The sequence below is a fragment of the Sus scrofa genome, chromosome 7 (assembly GCF_054392235.1).
Source record: "Sus scrofa isolate SSC_HxYL_T2T_F1_AM1 chromosome 7, Sscrofa_HxYL_maternal_Yorkshire_Landrace_v2.0, whole genome shotgun sequence".
In the NCBI taxonomy this organism is placed as follows: domain Eukaryota; kingdom Metazoa; phylum Chordata; class Mammalia; order Artiodactyla; family Suidae; genus Sus; species Sus scrofa.
The window spans coordinates 13,979,152-13,993,451 of NC_139389.1; the positions used below are offsets into that span (position 1 = coordinate 13,979,152).

General features: G+C 42.6%; 1 protein-coding gene across 10 annotated transcripts in view; it reads left to right on the forward strand.

Moving 5' to 3' along the window:
- The first annotated feature begins 3,428 nt into the window (after positions 1 to 3,428).
- Positions 3,429 to 14,300, forward strand: part of RNF144B (ring finger protein 144B) — a 173,258-nt gene continuing 162,386 nt past the window's right edge. For 9 of the 10 annotated variants that reach the window (XM_084967476.1, XM_084967472.1, XM_084967461.1 and 6 more), the window contains exon 1: positions 3,937 to 4,178. The gene's annotated coding sequence lies outside the window, so the exon portion shown is untranslated. Of the gene's footprint in view, positions 3,871 to 3,936; positions 4,179 to 14,300 lie in introns of those variants that run through there. The other variant, XM_021100236.2, reaches the window with a different exon arrangement.

A 14,300-nucleotide genomic window follows, 5' to 3' on the forward strand; every position in this document is an offset into this window, starting at 1 on the left:
CTGCGTCTGCAACCTACGCCACAGCTCACGGCAACACCACATCCTTAACCCACTGAGCAAGGCCAGGGATCAAACCTGCAACCTCATGGTTCCTAGTCAGATTTGTTAACCACTGCGCCACGACGGGAATTCCTGTAGTAATCTATTAAATTAAGCTCTGAAGATCTGCCTTCCTCCCAGTCTCCTCAAATACCCTTTCGTCCTCAGCCCCAATCCTATGCTAGCCACCATCCACATACCTACATAAACTTTTGTAGGCACGTTTTTACACCATGACCCCAATACCCTGTCCTCCTCTACTGGGCATCTGACCCAAGTAAGGCCAGTTAGTCCCCTCCTTGGGAATTTAAAATTGAGAGAGAGAATGAAGATGACGGAGCATCAAGATAAGGGAAGCAGAGAGGGTTACGACTGTATTCAATTCCCATTCTAGATTATTGAGGAAGCCTGTCTGGATCCATACATTCAGCTTCCAGGTGACAGCCCTGTTACCTCTTAAACAATTACCCTCTTCCCCTGCCTTCCCTTAAGTTATCTTGACTGCATTTGTATTACCTGCAACCCCAAGAGTCCTGATTCATATATCCACTGACTGAATTCAAGGGCAAGGTCCTTGTCTTGGTCTTTGAAGATCTAGCACTTACCCCAGTAACACAGTAGATAGTACTATATGGATACAAAATAGATACTGGATACAAAACGATCTGGGGAATGAATCAATGAATGAAGATGAGAGAAAGGAAAGAAAGAGAAGAGAGAGTTAAAAGATAGGGGAAGTAGAAAAGAAAAAAAATATGAAGGAAATTTGAGGATAGTAGAACTGAAATAAGAAAGAGAAGGCAACAAATGATCTCAGAACAATAACAACAGCAAAGAAGAGCGTGATCTAGGGGTAAAATATTTGGTTCTCCTGCTGTGGCTCTGCTCTGCTTAGGTCGGCCAGCTTTCCCCCTGTGCTCTCAGAGCAGATAGGAGGATCCAGCAGGGAGTCCTGGTACTTCCAAGCATCTTAGCCCCATTGCTTAAGCTTTAGATTGTCTGATCACAGCCTACTGGGCTTACAGTGAGGTAATTCAGTGGCCAGGGCAGCCACAGATGTCTAGACCTAAGCTAATCTAGAGAGCATGGCCTCGTACAAGTAGCATGAACTCTGATTTCAGACAGAAGGGTTCACACTGAGGCTAGTCCTAAAATGACTAGATGGTAGGAGTGAATGGTAATAGGAATAAAATAACTCTCTCTAAAGGAGAGGTGAGCTGGTTTGCTGTTATATACTAGGAAATTGGGAATCATAGATACCAGTGATTCCTGTGTGTCCGATTTTCCTTTAATTTATTCTGCTACTCAGTTACAAAGCAACATTCCTTTTTTTTTCTTTTTTGTCTTTTTAGGGCTGCACCCACACATATGGAGGTTCCCAGGCTAGGGGTCCAGTCAGAGCTGTAGCTACTGGCCTACACCAGTGCCATAGCAATGCCAGATCCAAGCTGCATCTTTGAACTACACCACAGCTCATGGCAATGCTAGATCCTAAACCCATTGAGCAAGGCCAGGGATCAAACCCGAGTTCTCATGGATGCTAGTTGGGTTCCTTAACTGTGGAGCCACAATGGGAACTCCCTCAACATTCTTTTTTTTTTATCTTTGGGCTGTATGAGACAGAGTTCCTGTATAAATAAAATATTATGTTAAAAAAGACCTCAAACATACCATTTTCTCTCTATCTCTAATTTATATTTACCTCTATTGTTTCTCAATTGTTTATAACCACTGATCCTCCCCCCACACACCTCCCTTCAAGAAAAGTTTGTCTCTCTAGAAATGTGTGGGACAGATTTCACAAAGGCACCAGGATCTATATGCTGGTGTTCACTGACCATGTGCCCCCCATTCCCGCACACCCCTACCTCACATCCTCATTTTTTTCTGCCTGTGGCCAAGAGTTTTTCTCAAGCAAAAATCTGATCTGGTCATTGCCTTGCCTATAACTTTTTGATGCCTCCTGATTGTGGAATAAAGTACAACTTTAAAACATGGCTTTGGAGTTCCCGTCCTGGCACAGTGGTTAACGAATCCGACTAGGAACCATGAGGTTGCAGGTTTGATCCCTGCCCTTGCTCAGTGAGTTAACGATCCGGTGTTGCCGTGAGCTGTGGTGTAGGTCGCAGACACGGCTCGGATCCTGTGTTGCTCTGGCATAGGCTGGCGGCTACAGCTCTGATTTGACCCCTAGCCTGGGAACCTCCATATGCTGCGGGAGTGGCCCAAGAAATGGCAAAAAAACAAAACAAAACAACAAAACAAAACAAAACATGGCCTTGAAGATGCTACATGCTCTGGCCTCTGCTCCCCTCTCCAGCTTGTCTCTCCATTCTTCCTCCCAAACACTCCCATCCCTAAGAAACAACCTTTCAAACACAATCAATGAGCTTTTTCAGTTCTCTGAATAGCATATTTTTCTTACCTTTGGCTTTCCCTCCATGCTACCTTCCCCTCTCCCCAACTCTTCCTCCTTCTCCTCCCCTGTCTCTGGCTATATTATACTCATTCCTCAGGGCTCAGCTTAAAAAGTCGCTTCCTCTGGGTTCATGAATACTCCTTGCATGTGTGCCATCCTCCAGCAGAGCATCTACTTTCAACAGCCTATGTACTTGCCTCTCCCCCTGTTCAGCTTGGTGAGGTTAGGGCTGTTACCTTTCCTGTTACCCTCTCTAGCCCCAGCACCCAGCAGTGTCTTGAACTAGCAAGCATCCAACAAACACTGGCTCAACGAGTATGAAGGCCAGAGACTTTGTGCTAACCTCTCCCTTCCCCTCTTCCTATGTCACCCAAGGAAGTCCTTTCATTTGTAATAACTTGTTTACCTTCCAATACCAACCTCCTGCCCAATGGAGAACCCTGACAATTCTAGTATCTTTTTTTTTTTTTCTTTCCCCCCAGCCCTCAGATTAGAAAGCTAGCTGATAAGTTTAGGAAAGATAGATTAATATAGCTTCTTTCGTAGGTATTTGCATTTTCTAGAACTCTTTTATGAACTAGTTGCTTCTCAAGTTAATTCCCAGTATGCTTTAAGTTATAACATGACTGTAAATAATATTACACTGCCTCTAAGCTACTCTGTAAACGTGTATTATATTGATAGGTAAATAAATGAAAAAAGGAATGCCATCAATTCACCCTCCACATTCCCAGCAGGGATCATGTCAATGCCAACTCCCTCAGGTTAGTGATTCAGTGATGTTTTCACATATCCCTTCCTGTCGCTTTTATCTTCTATATTATTCAGTATGCTCTGCCCTTTGCTAGTTCATTTGCCACGAGAACTCTCTTTGAATACATACACCTGCTCCTTCCCAGAACTTTGGCTTCAGAACTGCGCCTCTCCTGAGAAAGGAGGTTCTGGGCATGCTCAGTACCCAAACCCAGGTGAAATTAACTGCCCTTGCCCTGACTTGGGGCCCTGACAGTTGGCAGGTGTCGACAATGTTAGCAAAAGAGACTTGTCCGAGCTTGTACAGCTGAACTCATCCTTCCTGGGACCAATCTAAAGTCCTGGCCACCTAAGTTCGACTAGTGGGGACGTCTACATTTTAGAACTATAAAATGGAAGGAGCTATTTTGGAAAAACTAAAATGACTGGCAGGGGAGTCTCTGCACAATCTACATGAATATCAGGTGTCGACTGATGCTGTGATTACAACAAATGAGGACGGAGGCAGGGGATGAATGGAAGTGGTGCCTGCCTTGAACCTCAGTGGGCAGATGGAAGATTTTCAAAGGTTTTGTTTTGTTTTGGAAATCGTCCGGCCCCAGAATTTCCAGGACCACGTTCGCTGCGGGCTTCCTAAAGAGAGCGCGTTTCTGGGGGAGGTGTGTGCGTGCGCGCGCGCCGGGGGAGGGAAGCTGGGAGTGGGGCCACCGCTCTCGGGTCTAAACAGCAGGGGGAGAAGGGGAGCGCGCGAAAGGCCGCGGGAGGGGATGGGGAGGCAGCATCTGGGGCGAGGGCCGGGGGAGGGGGCCCGAGACGCTCGCAGGGGCGGGTAGCCGGGAGACCCGAATGCCTTTGCTACCTGAAGCTGCTGCCGGGAGTAGCTGACAGCGGACGCCGCGGGCGCACGCCTCGCCGGAGCCTGGCCCCTCGAGGTCTGCCGGCCCCGGGCTCCGACCTCGCGCGCACGGTAAGGAGGGTCTCGCGCCCCAGCTGCCCGCCCGCCGTGCCAGGTGCTGGCTCGGCCTCCCCAGGCTGTCACCTCTGCTCCCCCTTCGCCCTCTCCGAGTCCCTTCGGCTCCGGGCTGTGCCCCGGGCGGGCGGCCCGCAGGGACTCCGACCCTCTGCGGTCCTCGCTCCGACTTCGCGGCCCGCAGGACCCCCGCTTCCTCTCCACCTTTACCCCTCGCTCTTTCCCCTCCCCCCGGGGAAACTCCACCAACCCCACGCCCCGGGCCCTGGGCGAGAAGTGGAAGGGGAGGCCGGAGGTTGTCCACCCCCTCCAGGTGTGTGGCGCAAACCCCGACGCACCGTTTTACCCCAGAGTCTGCAGTCATTCCCAGGCTGCGATATCGCAGCTCCTCTCCTTCCAAAACAGACCCCCTCCCCCCTCCCTTTTGTTACTATCTTAACTTTGAGAGGATATTAACCTTGGGGAAGGTAGGTGTAACCGTCTTATCTTTCGTCTCCGCACCAGTGATTGAAGTTCTCTGGGACTTATTTTTCCTGATAAGTACATACTGTGATCAGTTTACAAGGTTTTCCGGGCGACTGCGGTGCTAGAACTTTATTAGAGCTTAAAGCAATAGCTTCTCCTCGGCCGCTGAGAGCCTGATGAAGAAATCTGGGATGTGTGTGCGTGTGCGCGCAGGCTTCCGTGTGTTCACAAAGCACGCCAGGTGATTGCGATGCGCTCTTTTCCTCGCAGTGGCTGGAAAATATCTTATAAGGTCCTCAGGGGAAGGAGAAGGGGGCGCCCAACTGTTGGTAAGCATCACCTTGGGAGTAAAAACGAGGGAAAGCTGGTTCCCTTCAAAGCTGTGTGGATGAATTTGGTGCAGTAGCTCTGGTTTTAAGATGGCAATTTGGGGAAGAGAGGGTTAACATTCTTTGGCAACTCAGGTGCGGATGAAGAGTGAGCTTTTAAACTTCAACTTAAAGTTTAAGAATTCCTTCACAAGTACCGTGGTCATTAGAGAGGGCTGAGGCCTATTCTTGTGGGAATCAGAAAACCTTCCCTGTGCTCCTACTGGCTTTCTGTCAGTGGCCACCAGGCCTTTTGACGTGTTGGTTATTTTAGGGCTGAAGACCCAAATGGACTCAAGCTCTAGGAACCAAAAGAGAAATGATCACGTAAATTGATGGAGGGCCTGTTTACATTCCTAATTATTCGATCCAAGCTCTTATACCCTGAATTAAGAGTGTAAGCTGTATTTTGTTGGAAATCACACAAGCACTGTTTCTCCATCTGGAACTTTGTCATAGCTATAGATCTGCTGCTTTTCATGTATATCTGCACGTGAGCCATTCTAAGTAACCAGCAAACCCTGAATGTAACTACCAGTGTAGATAAAATTTTTTGTTTGTCTTTTGGAAAATTGAAGTAAGGACTAATTTTATTTTTACATACCATAAAGTAGGTATAAGAGTAAATCATACAACATTTCGTGAAATGAGATGCAAATTATGAAATTGGGATAGTATTAGATACTTGCTTTCAAGGATATTAAGGACAAGTAGGAGAATGTAAAGCATTTTGAACTTTTAGAGTCACTGTCTAGGTATTGAGCCAATGGGATTGTTTTCCTGGCAAACTTTTTCTCCTTTCTAAAATTAACTTTCCTTAAGGAAAAATAGTGCAGAGACACCCGATTCAGCCAACCAAGTCCAGGAAATACTGTGTTTGAATTTTAAAAATGACCTTAATCCATCCCTATAGATCTAGTGTTTGTAGTCCATGACGAAAAATATGCAGAAATAGTCATTGCTTGCTGACCTTTTCAAAGCTTTGGCTTAATGAGGGAAGTTGGGGGGCAGAGTACAACATTATGTTATGAATTTTGTTGGCTTAGGCAAAACTATTATTATGGTCCTACGGTTTTTGTGTGTATGCTGGGTCTGGGACTTACATAATTATGTATACATATGTAACACATGTTTTTAATAGGAATGAAAACCCACAATATTTTTTGTTTGTGGCACAAAGCTGTAAGCATTAGGTTTTGATTACTTTTTCATGGAAATTTTAATATGACAGAACTAAAAACTTCAAGGAAATAATTCCATAAGGATCTATTTGGAACCGAAGGCCTTTTTAAGAAAAGATATTTGAAGTCCTTACTCTGTGTGCTTAGCATCCGCCGAGCAATTCTTTGTGAGCGAGTGAGGGTGGCGGAACCAATTCTGGCAGCTCAGACAGTGGATGATTAGACCCTGCCACTCTTCTCCAGAGCTTTAATTTGGGCTGTAACTTGATGCTTCACTGATCCCACACTCTCCCTGCCACGCTAGCTCACAGAGGAATTGCTGGCACTCTGGACTGAATTTTTTTCCCCTCCCATCAATTAGAACATGTTTGCATTGGTTGCAGAATGCAGTTACATTTTTAGCTCAGTATTCTAAGAAATACCTTTAGCTACAAAGAGAGTAGGCTTAGGGCCGCCTAGATCACCATTTGCCTTATTTAATTGTGCTGTGTTAATTTCCCAATGATTCAGCTATATAGAAATAATACAGTCTTAAAATTGGAGGGCATTTTAGAAGTCATCTAGAGTCTAATCATTTCTTTCTCTAGATGAATTTTGACGCAATCATAGCCATAGTCTAAACTTGGAGAATAGACATTAAATTTCATATTCTTTTCATAGACATTAAATTGTATAGTTTTTCTTGTAATGAAGATTTTGCTCATTTGAGATGAATTTCTATACAAGTTCAATGATGTAGGAATGGCAGCAAAGCATATTGCAAATCTCAGCCAGATTTCCAGTGACATATAAAGTGTGATCTTCAGGGTGATGTAGGTCATTTACAAAGGCAGCAAACTATTGTAAACTAGCATCCTATGTTTTTGTCACTGTGGGTGGGGACTATTTCAACTGACCAAAGAAAAGAGTGCACTGAGACAGATGAATGTAAAGAGAGATGAGTAAGGTGGTGGGATGTGTGAAGAGCATGGCGTATTACATCAACAAATCATTCAGAAACAACCTTCAGGAGTTCCCATCGTGGCGCAGTGGTTAACGAATCCGACTAGGAACCATGAGGTTGCGGGTTCGGTCCCTGCCCTTGCTCAGTGGGTTAACGATCCGGCGTTGCCGTGAGCTGTGGTGTAGGTTGCAGACGCGGCTCGGATCCCGCGTTGCTGTGGCTCTGGCGTAGGCTGGCGGCTACAGCTCCCATTCGACCCCTAGCCTGGGAACCTCCATATGTCATGGAGTGGCCCTAGAAAAGGCAAAAAGACAAAACAAAAAAAAAAACAAACAAACAAAAAAAAGAAACAGCCTTCAAACCCTTGCCCAGAGCTTTTAATCTGAAATAATGGAAACAAACACTAGAGTTTCTAACCCTCAAAATCCTACTTAATTAAGGCTTGGTTTTGTGGAAGTTCCACTTGATGTTTTTTGCCTTTCGAGAGCTTCAATCTCTTCTTCTCTATTGACTCTTTTTCATTAATAGGGAAGCATGCTCCACTCTCCTATCTTAGAAACATATAGGTCCTTATTAACTCTTAGCAAAATGAAACAATGGCAGAGGGAACCGGTGGAGTGGCTAGATAGGAGGGATGTGTTACAGGCAGCAGTGATAAAGCTTGGTGATGGGGATTGGTTGGATATGGCAGATGAGAGAAAGGGAGGAATCTAAGGTAACTCCCAGGTGACTGTGCTACATGGAGTCATAGAGGAGGAACAGGGCTGGAGAAATAATCAACCCACTCCCCACATGTAATGGAATATTACTCAGCTAGAAAATAGAATGAGGAGTTCCCAATCATGGCTCAGGAGAAAAGAATCTGACTAGCATCTATGAGGACTCAGGTTCAATCCCTGGACTTGCTCAGTGGGTTAGAGATCTGGCATTGCCATGAGCTGTGGTATAGGTCACAGATGTGGCTCAGATCCCAAATTGCTGTGGCTGTGGTGTAGGCCAGTGGCTACAGCTCCAATTCGACCCCTAGCCTGGGAATGACCATATGCCACAGGTGATGTCGCCCTAACAAGATGGAAAAAAAATAAAATTTTGCCATTTACAGGAGTTCCCGTTGTGGCTCAGTGGTTAATGAATCTGACTAGGAACCATGTGGTTGAGGGTTCGATCCCTGGCCTCACTCAGTGGGTTAAGGATCACGGCATTGCTGTGAGCTGTGGTGTAAGTTGCAGATGTGGCTCAGATCTGGCGTGGCTGTGGCTGTGGTGTAGGCCAGCAGCTGTAGCTCTGATTTGACCCCTAGCCTGGCAACCTCCACATGCCGCAGGAGCGGCCCTGGAAAAGGCAAAAAGACCAAAAAAAAAAAAAAAAAAAAAAAAAAGAAATGTTGCCATTTACAGCAACATGGATGCACCTAGAGATTATTGCACTAAGAGAAAGACAAATATAATATCACTTATATGTCAGTCTAAAAAAATAGTACAAATGAACTTATTTACAAAATAGAACCAGACTCACAGACATAGGAAACAAACTTGTGGTTACTAAAGGGGAAGTAGGGTGGAGGGATAAATTAGGAGAATGGGATTAATAGATACACATGACCATATATTAAAAAAAAGATAAGCAGGATTTTCTGTATAGCCCAGGGAACTATTCAATATCTTATAGTAGCCTATAATGGAAAAAAGTTGAAAAAAAAAACTGAAAGAAATATGACCAAATCACTTTGCTATACACCTGAAACTAACATAATATTATAAATCAACTCTACTTCAGTTAAAAAGCAGTAAGCTTTAAACAAAACCATGCTTGTAGATCACGAGCATTAGATCATTACATGTGTATTCCTCAAGGAAGAATTTTCCTGTTGCCTCTTCTTCCCCCACCTCATCCCCACTTATCAGAAAGTGGGGATGACCTAAATCTGGCTGAAGAGAGAAGAATCTTTGTTCACCTTGCCCAGTGCACAGGTATGGGAAAGTGTTCAGTAGGCCATACCTAGCTGCAGAAGGGAGTCGTTTAACTTTACATGAGGTTGGAAGAGTCTGAGTGCTCTATTAGATTGGACATATGAATTACAGAACTGTGACTTTTTTTTGGGGACTTAGAGTGACTTGGAAAGTCTTCATTATTTAAGAGTGATTAGAGGGAGTTCCCACTGTGGCTCAGTGGAAATGAACCCAATTAGTATCCATGAGGACTTGGGTTCAATCCCTGACCCTGCCCAGTGGCTTAAGGATCTGGCATTGCCATGAGCTGCGGTGTAAGTCACAAATGTGCCTCGGATCTTGTGTGGCTGTGGCTGTGGCCAGCAGCCACAGCTCCGATTCAGCCCCTAGACTAGGAACTTCCATATGTTGGAAGTGTGGCCCTAAAAAGCAAAAAAAAAAAAAAAAAAAAAAAAAAAGAGTAATTATAAAAGTCAACTGTCCTGAATTTCATCCAAGGACAAGGGAAAAAACAGCCCCACATAATAAACTTAAAGATGAAAGTGGAAACAGATTAAGTCCTTTTCTGATTATATCCTACAAATCCTGCTTGTTCATTATAAGGGTCACACATATAAAACCACTTACAGTTTTCAATGATACATAATTGACAAGAAGATAGTAGGGAAGGGCAGAGAAGGTTATTATAGGAATCAAATTGATTCACAGAAATGTCACAATAACTATTTCCTTTTCTGAATATGATGCCAGAAGAATTTTAATTAATCAATTAAGATATTCCTTAGGTAATTTTAAGGGGAGGTTTGCAGTCTGTTCCACAGCTGGGGAAATGATCTGAGCTATTGCTTTTGTGTAATAAGCACATAAGACATTTTCCCCCTTCTGTTTCCAAAAAAGCAATAAACAGCTAGGATTAATTGTTCACTATTTGTATTCTGCCATCAATCAATTAAAAAAGTATGCGTTCCTGTAAAACAATAAAGATGATGCCCATAAGCCAATAAACTCTAAAATAAACAAGAATGCTAATGGATGTCTCTCTTCAGCTTTGGGGGATTTTAAAAAGGTCTTTAAACTATTAGCTTTCATATTATCTGCCCAGCATTTGCCATGTTATTCAATCAAAGTCTTTTCATGGTAAAGGAGTGACAAGGGGACAATCTAAATAATGTTTCTACTAATATGTTCCTAAAAGTTGAAAAGACTTGAAAAATACGTGTGAGTCACACACAGAGTATTTACATTGACGAGGAACAAGTGCAGTTTATTCCAGAGAAGTGGAATTATGGATCCAGAGGTAGGATATTAGATTGACCTGCAAAGCTGGAAGAAAGAGGATGACTTAGCATAGGGATATGTGTCAGTCTCCAGTGGCTCTAGAGGAACTCCTGCTGTGCCCTTAGGATCCTGAGGGCAATGCCATGCTGTTATAGTACACTCTGTGCAGTTCCCTTAGCGCAGTGTTTGAGAGCAAGAGTGCTGAAAAGTGGTGTGACCTGGGGGCACCTTGTATCTTCAAATGTTGCTCTTTCCCTGTGGTAGGCAAAGTTCTAGATCTCTCCCAAGATTCTGCCCCCTAGTGGACACATCTATAAATCCTTTCTCCTTGAGTGTGGCCAGAGCCTGTGAAGATGGTGGGATAACTTGGGTGATTCTGTTACATTTTGTAAGACTGGAGAGAGAGATTCCAGGAGCTGGCTTTGAAAAAGCAAGCTGCCGTGTTGCAAGAGGTCCATGTGACTAGGACCCTGGAGCAGCCACTGAGTTTATGGTAAGTTGTTTCATAGCTACCCACAATGTGTACTTTCTCCATTTTCTGTAGTCCAACTCTCAGAGTTATTACAAGCATGTGCTGGAAACTCTTATTCTGGCCTCATGTCTCTTCACTTCCTATATTTTATGTTAAAATTGTTTCTCTGTATTGCATCCTGGGCTTTCTTCAGATTTATCTTTAGTTTCACTAGGTCTGTCTTTAGCTGGCTTCATCCATCAGCTTTTGCTTTGATAGTGCTATGTAGCAAGCAACCTTAAAACCTCAGTGACTTCTAACAACAAGTATCTCTTTCTGGATCACATTGTCTCTCAGTGGCTGCAGGTTGTATGCAGGGTCTCTGTTTCCAGGGGTTGGGTCAAGTTCAGTCGACCTCACATACCTTTTCATTCTGAGAGATTCTCATGGCGTACAAGAAGGCTGGCCGAGACTAGGAATGTTTCCTAAAGCCTCTGCTAACTATGAGTGCAGTCTCACTTAGTCTGTGGACCAAAACAAGTCAGTGGCAAAGCCAACAACAACAAGGTGAACTAGACTCTTCCCCAGGGAAAGATGAGAAAGAAAAAAAATTAAACAATAGAGAAGAAACCAGTACAGAGGTTTCTCAAAAAAACTAAAAATAGAACTACCATATGACCCAGCAATTCTACTTCTGCATATATATCCAGAAAAACCAAACCCATAATTTGGAAAGATACATGCACCCCAATGTTCATAGCAACATAATTTATAATAGCCAAACTATGGGAGCAACCTGAGTGTCTATTAACATATGAATGGATAAAGATGTGGGGTGTATGTGTGTGTGTGTGTGTGTGTGTGTATATATATATATATATATATATATATATATATAATGGAATACTACTCAGCAATAAAAAAGAATGGAAATTTCCCAATTGCAGCAAAATGGAGGGACATAGAGGGTCCTGTGCAAAGTGAAATAAGTTAGAGAAAGACAAATACTGTATGGTATCACTTATATGTTGAATCTAAAAAATACCACAAACTAGAGAATGTAACAAAAAGGCAGACTTAGATGCAGAGAACAAACTAGTGGTTCTCAATGAGGAGGAGGATGGGGGAGGGGCAAACTATTACGTATAAAATAAGCTATACTCATATATTGTACAACATGGAGTATAGCCAATATTTTCTAAAACTCTAAATGGAGTATAACCTTTAAGAATTGTGAATCTCTATATTGTACACTTGTAATTAAATAAAATTGTATAGCAACTATGTTTCAATAAAGACCAAAAAACCCCAATATACTCTATTACAATGATCCACTTTTTTCATTAAAGATATTTCAAATTCTAGATCTCTATGTGGTTCTCGAAATCTTATTCTTTTATTTCATAGTGTCTTTTTTTAAACTGGAGTATAGTTGACTTACAACGGTGTGTTAGGTTTCAGGTTTGTAGCAAAGTGATTCAGTTTCACTGATTTTTTAAATCAGTGATTCTATACACATACTCATGTGTGTGTGTGTGTGTGTGTGTGTGTGTGTGTATCTTCTTTTACATTCATTTCCCTTATAATTATTACCAGAATACTGAGTATAGTTCCTTGTGTTGTATAGTAGGTCCTTGCTGGTTATCTCGTAATGCCTTATTCTTGACTTCTATTCCGTTCTTTATCTTGTGCAACATTTTAAAAACATTAAGCTTCTTAGAGTGCCCTATTTCTGAACTTGTGGTGGTAAATCGTCCTTTTTGATTCATCTGCTAATTTCCTCTCCCTCATGCTGGTTTGCTTGTTCATGTGCCTAATCATCTTGGACTGTAAGTTGAGCATGTGAGCTTCACATGTCCTGGGTTGTGGAGGTATTTTACATTTCTTTCGTTGAGGTCTGTGTGTGTCCTCAGTTTGGGATCAGGTTTCCAACCCTGTGTAGTTAAAGCACGTTTGATATGTGTGATTGGGTCACTTTGTTGTACAACAGAACTTGCCAAAACATCGTTAATCAAGTACATTTTAATAATAATAATAATTTTAAAAGGTGCATTTGAGCTCCTTCTTTGTACTTTGGGCAGGTGTAAGTCTCTAATTTCTTATTGCTGACTCTCTACATCTATAGCCCAGTGTCAGGGGCATGCTTTTGTCTTTCTTTCTCTCCGAGAGGATGGAGTTTTTCTGGTCTTTCCTCCTCTTGACCTTAGGTAAGGTGCTTAATTCCAGCCTCACAGGGTAAGTAAACTCCACACTCTGCAAAATATCCTGTTCTCGTATTCCTACTAGGTCTTCAATTCCTAATCACAATTGTGGGTTTTGAGTTTCATTTTTGTTTTTGGGAGGCTTCCCTTTCTTGCTTTCTGCCCAGCTATGCATTTAAAAGAATGTTATATTTATCCACTGTTTAGACGTATAAGCAGAGAAGAGTATGGGATGGATGGGTAAGGGGTGGGGACACTGTGAGCTTCCCAAGTCAGCTCAGCATGCCTTATTAACTAGACATCCCCAAATTCATTTTGTTACCTTACCTCCCCCACACTTCCTTTTACTTTTTATTGGATCACATTGCATCTGTACATTAATTTGGAGAGAATTTATATATTTACAATATTGAGTCCTTCCATCTATGAATCTGGTGTATATCCCACCCTTCATAAGAAACTTCGCTTCTACTGAAATTGTGCCATTAAAAAATAGGTACTGTATACTTTTAAATTGAGATCTCAGCTCTATACTTTATTCCTGGGTATTATTCCTGGCTTATTGAATAACCTTGAGCAAATTGTCTAATCATTAGAGTGTTAATTTGGTTGAACAAACGGCCATTATTTAACTCAGTAGCTTAGTGTATGTAAACTGACAAACTTACTAGACTAATTCAGGTTAATGTGTTCATTTATGAGTTTAGTCTTACTATGTTATAGTGTGGAAGTCTAAAATATACATCTATCAAAATTACTCAAAATGCATCAGTAGAGCTTTTTGAAACGTTAGTAAAAATAGAAACTATTAACAGAGTAGTAAGTGGAATTAATATGTATGCTATTTTTTTTTTCTATTACTTGATGCAGGCCAGAATCAGGATTTGCGAAATAAAAAAACCCCTGGATCCCAGGTCTGTGGCTAGACTGGGGAGCTCAGATTTAGACAACAGACATTGAATGAGCTGCCATCCTCATTGCTAAGATGTGGTCAGAGTCAACTCAGAAGAGCTAGACATTTACGTTGCATTCCAGAAGAGGACTCGGAGCCATGTCAGGGGAAACTTGGGACCACACTCTCTGTTGGTGGTGTAATACTGTCTACCCTGGTTTCGTGTACCTCCAGTTTTGAAGGATTTTGCCAAATTTATTGTTTTTTTTAATTAAGAAATAGATGTTTGGCACCATGTGTCGAGTGGTGAAAGAATCTAAGGATGCATCCCAAATCAACCCAGCCTAAATGAGCAAATCGTATACATTGGGAATTTCCAGGCTGTAGTACT